The sequence below is a fragment of the Carlito syrichta genome, unplaced genomic scaffold, assembly GCF_000164805.1.
Source record: "Carlito syrichta isolate Samal-C Ts95f unplaced genomic scaffold, Tarsius_syrichta-2.0.1 Scaffold309723, whole genome shotgun sequence".
Lineage (NCBI taxonomy): Eukaryota > Metazoa > Chordata > Mammalia > Primates > Tarsiidae > Carlito > Carlito syrichta.
Genome location: NW_007253819.1, coordinates 114,606 through 124,543, shown reverse-complemented (window position 1 = coordinate 124,543; position 9,938 = coordinate 114,606).

The window sequence follows — 9,938 nt, the reverse complement described above, 5'->3', positions numbered from 1 at the left end:
GCTACTCAGCCTTTACTGAGAGAATTCAAAACTTACATTCCATAGAGAATTTCAGTAACAAAAGCTGCCTTTTATAACTTTTATACTAGTTGTTTAAAAACTTGTAGAACCTCAGAACTCGTTTCCCGGATGAAAACCTATAAGGACAGCCAGTAGTGGAAACACATGATGGTGAAGCCAGACTGATTATAGACCACTTCCACCCACTGCACCTGGACCACACCTGCTCTGACACTGGAAGCATTCCCCCACCTAAGGCCATATAATCCAAAACCCACCTTTTTTTTTTTTTAACCCACCTTTTAATAAAAAGAAAATAATAGGTCCAGAGAGATTAAGAAACTTTCCTGAGTTATTAAATATTTACAGTATCAGAATTTCATCTCTTTCTATTCCCATGTCCTTTCCACTATGTCAAAATTCCTGTCCCATCAGACATGAAATAACTCATTTCTGAGCAGTGATTTGGTATCAACTTGAAAACAAGAAACTCTCCTATTGTTACTTTCCTACTCTAGATGCATAGGATGTCTTGATATGTAGTAACTATACGGTAATAAGCCTGCTTTGCAGAAGTCACACCAGAAATTACTACTATTATTATTTTTAGTCATATTCCTAAAGGTAAGGTGATTTTCTTTGTATCCTCAAATTGCAGTGCATGTATTTGTTTCGTTTTGTTTGAATGTAGCTTCCATTGTTTAGAAAAATGAAACTGGGGATTCATGTACCAAACAACATAAAATCAGAATGGAAACAAAACTATAAATGATCTGATATCTTACTTTGGATGGAATATAATGCAAACAAAATGTAACCCAGTTTCTGAAGTGGCCATCTTTCAAAAGCCTAGACAGTTATAGGCAATAACAAGTTTCTGTAACCATTATTATCTTATCATCATGAAGTATTTGTTGCACAGACATTGTTTTCCTGCTGCAGAGAAAAGCGCCGGCCTAAAGGAGATTAAAAAATAAGGAAAATGTCCACATTCCTATCTTCAGTGCTCTTAACAGCGAAAGCAGGAGACAAAATATGAAACAACCAATGGTGGTATTAACGAAATGCAAAAAGTGAGCATCTAAATGGAGCAGGAGCTGGGGGGAAAACACTTCCGTTTCAGCTGACTCTCCTAATCTGGGGCACCAAGAGCTTTTTTGTCAGAGACTTGGTTAAGATCGCAGATCATAGGGAAGAAACCCTATTCAAACTCTTCATCTCATCCCACACTGTGCAAATTGAGGCCATGAGAAAGAATCTTTATTACTTGCCAAGGTTCCAGCTTGTAAGGGGCAAAACCCAGATTAGAGTAATAGGCTTTTGCTTAGAAGAATGAACCAAAAGTTGGGGAATTTTTTTCCTTCTGCCTATAAAAGCCTTATATGTTTGCTGTAAAAAATACTCAGAAAAGGCAGAAGGGAATGGAAAGCTGTTAAGAGAATGTAATTTATATTTATTGCTATACCAACCAGACGAGGCAATTGTGCTAAGCATTTTTGGTAAATTTCCTTCCAGTGGTTTTTTCCCCAATAAATTTTTTTTTTTTGAGTTGGAGTCTCACTCTGTCGCCCAGACTAGAGTGCAGTGGCCGCTCCCGGCCACCACAGCCTCGACCTGCTGGGCTCCGGCGATCCTTCCGCCTCAGCCTTCCAAGTAGCTGGAAATACAGGCGCGAGCTACCACACCCGGCTGATTTTGATTTATTGTAGAGATGAGGTCTCGCCAAGTTGCCCAGGCGGGTCTCGAACCCGCGGGCTCAGGCAATCCACTCACCTCAGCCTCCCAAAGGCACAGGATTACAGGTTGAGCCACCAAGCCCGGCCCAATAAATTTTTTACCTAACTGATGTCAGATTATATATACAAGTTTGTATTCAGCTTCTTAATTTAGCATCATATCATAGCATTTTCCAATCTGTTAAAATTGCTTTAAAAGATGCATATTATTTTCTGATGACTTTTTTTTTGTAAGGCTCTTTGAAAGTGGCAGGTGTGGACCGGGCTCAGTGGCTCAGCCTGTAATCCCAGCAATTTGGGAGGCCGAGGCGCATGGATTGCCTGAGCCCATGGGTTCGAGACCCGCCCAGACAACTTTGGGAGACCTCATCTCTGCAATAAATAAAAAAACTAGCTGGGTGTGGTAGTGCGTGCCTGTAGTTCCAGCTACGTGGAAGGCTGAGGCTGAAGGATTGCCGGAGCCCAGCAGGTCGAGGCTGCGGTGGCCGGGAGCGGCCACTGCACTCCAGTCTGGGCGACAGAGTGAGACTCCAACTCAAAAAAAAAAGAAAGAAAGAAAGAAAGAAAGTGGCAGGTGCAGATCCTGGGACTTTCCATGGGAGTGATCCACCCCAGTTCTAGAACTTTTCACATAAATGCAAGTAGCATTCACTGTGGATGGGAAACAAGGGGTGAGGCTGTGAGCAATCACTCAGTAGAGTGCAGTTACAACCACCACCAAATGGTGTTAGGAAAACAATCCTGCCCTGTGGGATGCAGGCAGTTCTTTGTAGGGCCTTCCCAGCAATCCTTCTGTAGCCCTTGGCAAGAATTTCGGGAGTTTCCTCCTAAAATCTGCAGTAATCCATTCCTACTTAGAAAACTCTCAGAGAACTGGGCTACTTCTGATTTCTTTAAGCAGCTCCTCACAATTTAAGTGAACTGACTGCAAACCTCCAAACTTCTCTTTAAGAAGAGTTGGATTCAGGCAATCCCTTCAGGTTCCCTCCCACTTGTGGGAGCTTTTCTGTCCTCTCAATAAACCCTGCTTTCTCACTTTAAAAAAAAAAAAAAAAAAGTTGGATTCAAGAAAAAGTCATGCAAACCAGGAGAGCCCAAAAGATTATTTCTTCACCTAAAAGAAGTTAATGCCCATTGAATCTAACTTGATTCAATTTGGCATTTTTAAACTAATTTCTAGAATTTTAATCTGAAGCACTTAACCCATGCTGGTGTGAGACAGAAACATTTCAAATGTAGGAAAAAGTTACAGCACAGTTCCACAGCAGTTTCAAACAAACCAGTGAAGCCGTTCTGTCTTGCAAAGGTGGGTGTGGAGTGGGACACATCATTCTTGTTAAACCTGTCTGACTGCTCCTTGAGTTTTAACTACTTAGCAGGTGGAATTGAACAAAACAACCAAGTCCTTTCCCACCAAGGCACGCAGAAGAAATGTCATCTGTCATCCCTAAACAAGCTTTTGTTTTGCTTTACTGAGCAAGGAAAAAACCATCTCATTTAAAATGGGAATTACTGTGTTCTCAAAGCAAAAATTAATATTTCTAAAAAGGAATTGCCTAAAATCTCCTTTGTAATGACAGAGATTTGTTTTCATAAGAGGGATTTATATTTATATGAAAGATCTTGACCCCAGAGCTATCATTAAAAATAAATGTTAAGATAATGACTGTGTTTATATAGACATAGATATGGAAAGAAGACAAAATGTATTGTAAGGTCTTTTTAAAAAGTTATTTTAAATATATAATATGGTCAGATTTTTTTTAACATTAACAATTATATGTTAGAAGAGATAGATAAAGTAATCTTAAGGCATAGAAGTTATCACGGGAAGACCAATGTACAGAAGACCTATTTACTACAGTATACATTTTTTTTTTTTTTGAGTTGGCGTCTCACTCTTTGTCGCCCAGGCTGGAGTGCAGTGGCACACTCACGGCCACTGCAGCCTCAACCTACTGGTCTCAGGCGATCCTTCCGCCTCAGCCTTCCAAGTAGCTGGAACTACAGACACACATCACCACGCCCTGCTAGTTTTTGTGACTTATTGTAGAGACGAGGTCTCACCAAGTTGCCCAGGCTAGTCTCGAACCCCCGGGCTCAGACAATCCTCTTGCCTCGGCCTCCCAAAATGCTGGGATGACAGGCTGAGCCACTGTGCCCAGCCTACAGTATCCATTTCTAATTAGAGATTTTTAAATTAAAGTTATAACTTTGCAAGACAGGAATAATTTTTACACCGGTTTTAGTGAGTCTTAAAAGTTTGATGTTTATCACTATTCGAAAAATAATAATTTCATTCATTTCTAAATAATAGAGTGTTTTTTAAAGATTTTTTTATTGTGGTGAAATATACGTAAAATTTACCCTTTTAATCATTTCAAAGTGTACAATTCAGTAGTATTAAGTACATTCACATTGCTGTGCAACTATCACCATCACACATCTCTAGAACTTCTTCATCATCTCAAACAAAAAACTCTGTCCCCATCAAACAACAATTTTCATTCCACACTCCCTATAGTCTAGCAACCACCATTCTACTTTCTGTCTCTATGAGTCTGATTACTCTAGCAACCTCACATGAGTGGAAGGATACAGTATTTATCCTTTGACGACTGGCTTATTTCACTGAGCATGATGTCCTCAGGGTTCATCTATGTTGTGGCATGTATCCAAATTTTTTTTTTTTGAGACAGGGTACAATCACAGCTCACCGCAGTCTCGACCTCCTGGGCTCAGGTGATTCTCCTAAGTAGCTGGGGCTATAAGATTGCATCACCACACACGGCTAATTTGTAAGAATTTTTTTGTGGGGACAAGGTCTCCCTATGTTGCCCAGGTTGGTCTCAAACTCCTGGCCTCAAGCGATCTTCCTGCCTCAGCCTCTCAAAGTGCTGGGATTACAGGCATGAATCACCACATCCAGCCTAGAATTTTCTTCCTTTTTAAGGTTGCATAATATTTCATTGTATGAACACACCATGTTTTCTTTGTCCATTCATCAGGTGATGGATATTTGCTTTGCCTCCACATTTTGGCTACTGTAAAAAGCACTACTATGTTGTTTTTAAGTAGTAAAATTATTGTAAACTCTTCCTTTCCTTTACCACTTCCTCATACCCCAGAGTTTTCCCCATTTGCTTAGCTGTCTGTTGTTATTAATTTATTCCCACACTCGCCCCTAGTTTAATAACTATTTTCTCAATACAAACATTTACATCAACTATTTTATTAATTCCATTGCTCGAAGACACTTTTCCGGAATCTTCTGACTGGCTCTCCAGATCATTTCTCAGCTGTAGAGGTGGTATCTCCTTTCACCATCATCCTCATTGGATGTGTGTTGGTTGGATCCTCTGTTTTGGGCGTCTGATCCTTTCACTTACTTGATTTTCTTCTACACCTTGGTGGCACACATATTCTACCAGCTTTACTGAGAAAGAGGACATGGGAGGTAAATTTTATTTTTTTAAATGTATTTATTTAGAGTCAGGGTCTCCTTCTGTCACCCAGGGTAGAGTGCGGTGGCACAATCAGAGCTCACTGCAGCCTCAACCTTCTGGGTTCACGCCATCTTTCCACCTCAGCCTCCCAAGTAGCTGGGACTACAGACACACACCACCACAGCCAACTATTTTTTTTATTTTTGTAGACAAGGTCTCACTATGGTGCCTAGGCTGGTCTTAAACTCCTAAGCTCAAGCAAACCTCATAGGAGGTAAATTTTTTGAAAACATGTGTGTCTGAAAATGCCCTTATTCTACTACACACTTATTTGATCATCTGGTCAGATATCAAATTCTAGTTTGGAAGTAATGGTCCCTCAGATTGTTGGACACATTGCTCCATTATCTTCTATTGCAGAGTGACTGTTGAGAAGCCAAAGCTTCTCTGTTCTTTGTACCTTTTACAAAACTTCAGTAGTTAAGATGTGCCATCATTTTTAGAAAATAGATCTGGGGGTTCAACCTAAGTACCCTTCTTTCTCAGTCCCCAGTGAAGGAGAAATAGGGCATATTTTTGTTCTCAGAGGGTTTCTGTGGCCAGGACGAAGCCTGGAAAGATGAAGCTGCTCATTCCCTGTCACTTCCCCCACTGCCCGGTCCTCTTCCCATGTTGAAGACATGTTTTCTCGCTGGAGGAGAATAAATACGCTTCCAATTATGCAGAAAGGGCAGGCTTGAGCTTATTTTCCTGGACTCTCACATCCTCCAAGGCAGCCTTCCGTCTTCACAGACTGGAAGTCACCTACCAGGTTGTCTTCAGATAAAAAATAATGTAGCCCTTTCCACTTTCAAAACCGTGGAATCCCTGCTACTGTTTGGGTGCTTTTCCAAGTTTCCCATCTTCATACTAAATGAGCATCTCTGCCAACCAGGCACATCATCTTAATAATAAATCACAACACTCATTGAAGGTTGACTATGTCTCAGACACTGTAATGGCTAATTGTTCCCCATTTCATCTGGTTAATCCTCAAAACAAACCTAGATCATCATGACCAGGCTGAGGCATAGGGGAAGGCGAGTGACTTGTCTGGGGAATGCATCCCTAAGTGCAAACTAGCAATTCAAATTCTACTCTTCTCACTCCAAAATAACTAAGTGCTGAACCATTTTGCTAGTTTGCCTTGATCAGAAAATATACAACGGGGTTAGTTGGCGGTTCTTACCTAACCATAGTCCACAGGATACAAACACACCAAAAGGTTAGCAGTAACAATCTCTGGGTTTTAAAATAGTGAATAGATTTCCTTCTTCATACTTTTCTGTATTTTCCAAACATCTGTCTTTACAATAATTTTACTGTCAGAAAAGTAAAATAAAAACATTTGAATTACAAAAATTTTGTAGTCATAAAAATACAGTAAAAACAAGACTTCACAACTACAGTCTTTAACTCCAATTCAATGTCTCCATTGTTGTTTTGTTTGTCTGGAACAGGCTGGAAACTCCCCAGGGCAGGAGTGCTGTCCTTCACAGCACTGATTATCCCACTGGGCACTGGATGATAAACGCTAATAATATATCTCCTCCATTCCTCTGTCTGCCCAGCCTGCACTTCTATCTGAAAAGCTATCAGGTCTGTCTGTGTCCTGCAAAACCTGGGACAGTTTCCCACCAGCCCCCCACCCCCAGATGTGCAAAATTGAATTAATCATACAACATGGCTCATGACACACATTCATCTTTGGTCCCTGCATGCACTCATCTTCCTATTTGTAAAATAATATACAGAGCTTCCACCAATCCACCACTCAGAATGAGTGTAGCTTACATCTGCCCACCTGAACTAACCATCCTGAATGTTGAGTTTGCAATTTACCATTCATTTCCTGGTATATGAGTGCCATATATCGCTTTATCACATATATACCTATTCTGGAAATGTTTGTTGTCTGGCTTACGTTTGGGTTGGCTTTTTGTTTTGTTTTTGAGCCAGAGACTCACTCTGTTGCTCAGGCTGGAGTGCAGTGGCTCAATGACCAGTTTACCACAGCCTCGGCCTCCTTGGCTTAGGCAATCCTTCTACCTCAGCTGGGACTACAGGCATGCACCACCACATCCAGCTAATTTTTTGGCTTTTTGTAGAGATGAGGTCTCACTCTGTAGTCTAAGCTGATCTTGAACCCTCCTGGGCTCAAGCAAGCTTCCTGTCACAACCTCCCAATGTGCTGGAATTACAGGTGTGAGCTACCAATCCAGTCAGTTTTAGTTGTTTTTAACATGGTAAAAGGAGCTCAATGTTGCGTATAATTTTTTGGACTTAACTTTCTCACTCACTCATTATATTTTTAAGATTCATTCATTTTGTTGCATGTTGCTATAGTTCATCTACCACTTAGTTGGTTTAACAATTTTCTGTTGTACTGATATATTGCAATGAATTTATCCTTTCTGCTGTTGATGGATATTTAGTTCATTTATACATTTTTGCTATTACAAACAGGTCTGCCCTGAATACCCTTAGATATGTCTCCTGGTTCTCTTATAGTTATACCCAAGGGTGGAATGACTGGGCTATGAGGTATGTGAATTTTCAGCTTCACAAAAAAAGGCCAAACTTTTGTCTCAAATTGTACTTTCACACCAGTTGTGTATGAGAAATCTGAAAGGCCACTGGGTTTTCAGATTTTTGTACAGATTCTCCAATACTATTTGTTACATCTTTAACCAAGATTTTAGATCAAATTTATGCTAAAGTTCTAGTTCTGGGTTACATCTTACCATTTGTAAACTTCTTTAGGAAAATACTACATGTGATTTTTCCCAGTCTTCTTGGATGTTTTTAATTCCCCAAAGAATTTTTAAAACCCTAGAGAATACCTTGCCCTAATAGCATCTTCTGTGTTACAGGAAAGGTATTACTGAGTGGAGTGTTCTTACCTCTTCTGTAGTGCTCACACAAACTCACAGAGAAAGGACGTTGTGTAGTCAACAGAAAAGCAAAACAAGTAGTCAATGGACACAGTGGCTATCAGAAGAAGAATAAAGTAGCTATTGTTTCAATTCAATAAACATAGTAATGTAAATGAACGACTGGATTCTCCCTAAGAGTAACAGAGTCCTTATTTTTCCTTTTTCTTTCTTTCTTTTTTTTCTTTTTTTGAATCTATTTTTTTTTAAAGAAATTATCCCTTTACCCAGGAAAAAATAACTTTCTTCAGGGAAATGTAACAAAAGCAGGCAGCCTCTCTAGCTTCACTACCCAGGCTCCCCTGTGTCGTCCTTGTCAAGTAAAAACGGAGAGGGGAAGAAGAGGTCTCCGTGGAAAGTTGAAGTGGGAGGAAAAGGTTTCCACAGAAAGTGGAGGAGGAGGGGAAGTTTCCATGAAAAGTGAAGGGGAAAGGGAGTGGTCTCCATGGATAGTGCAGGGGTTGCAGGGAGGAGGCTGCCATGGAAAATAGAAGGGGAAAAGGATGTCTCCATGGAAAGTGGAAGGGGGAAAAGGAAGTTTCAAAAGTAGAGCAGGGAGGGAGGTCTCCATGGAAAGTAGCAGGGAAGGAGGTTTCCATGAAAAGTGAAGGAGGGAAGGAGAGATCCCATGAAGAGTGGAGGGACAAAGGATAGCTCTCCATGGAAAATGGAGGGGGAAGGGGATATCTCCATGGAAAGTGGAAGGAGGCAGAGGAGGTCTCCATAGAAAGTAAAAGGGGGAAGGCGAGGTCTCCAAGGAAAGTGAAGGACAAATAGATGTCCCCCTGGAAAGTGAAGGGGGAGGAGAGGTGTCCATGGAACGTGCAGGGATGGGGAGGGCTTCATGGGAAATGAGGGAGGGAAGTGAGTTTTACTTGGAAAGTGGACAGGGGAGGGAGATCTTCATGGAAAGGGAGGGGGAAGAGGGAGCTTCCATGAACAGTGAAGGAGGAGAGGGAAGTTTCCGTGGAAAATGAAGAAGGAAAGGGGAGGCCTCCATGGAAAGTGAAGAGGGGAAAAGAGAGGTCTTCGTGGAAAATGGCGGGAGAAGGGACGTCTTCATGGAGAGTAGAGGGAGGAGGGAGGTCCCTATGGAGAGTGGAGGGGAAAGGACAGGTCTTCCGTGGAAAGGAGAGGGAGGAAGGGATGTCTCCATGGAAAGTGGAGAGGAAAGCAAGTGACAAGCCACAGTATCTGCCCTGGAGGGAAAGGGGAGTGGTCAAGTCTGGGCTCCGTCCCACCAGGCTTCAACTGTGCCCCCAGCCTCACCACAGGCACCTCCGTCTGGCATCTGCTCTCCATCTCCTCTCAGTCAGCCCGAGCCCTGCAGCTGGACTCCTAGTTCCCCTTCACCCATGCAAATGAGTCTCTCTCATTGGCATTTGAGCCACTTCAGTTCCATTCCACATTTTACAGACAATTCCCTATCCACTACCCATCCTCTCTCTAATCACTATTTATCTTCCCAAGAAAGATAAACAAAAAGGAAAGGGGGAAAAAAAGCCTGATCCTCAAATCACCTCTACTGTTTGACTCTCAGTTCATGCCACATGCTCCACACTCCTCATCAGTCCATCTCCCAGTTTAAGTTTGTCTCTTCTCCAACTCAGTATTCACCTACAATGATTTTCAGAAATGTCATCTTGTATTTCAAGAGTCCACATGCACATTGGTAAATGGTTTAAGAGTCCACATTAAGAAGGAATGAAGCCGGGCTCGGTGGCTCAGCCTGTAATCCCACGTCTTTGGGAGGCTGAGGTGAGTGGATTGCCTGAGCCCGCGGG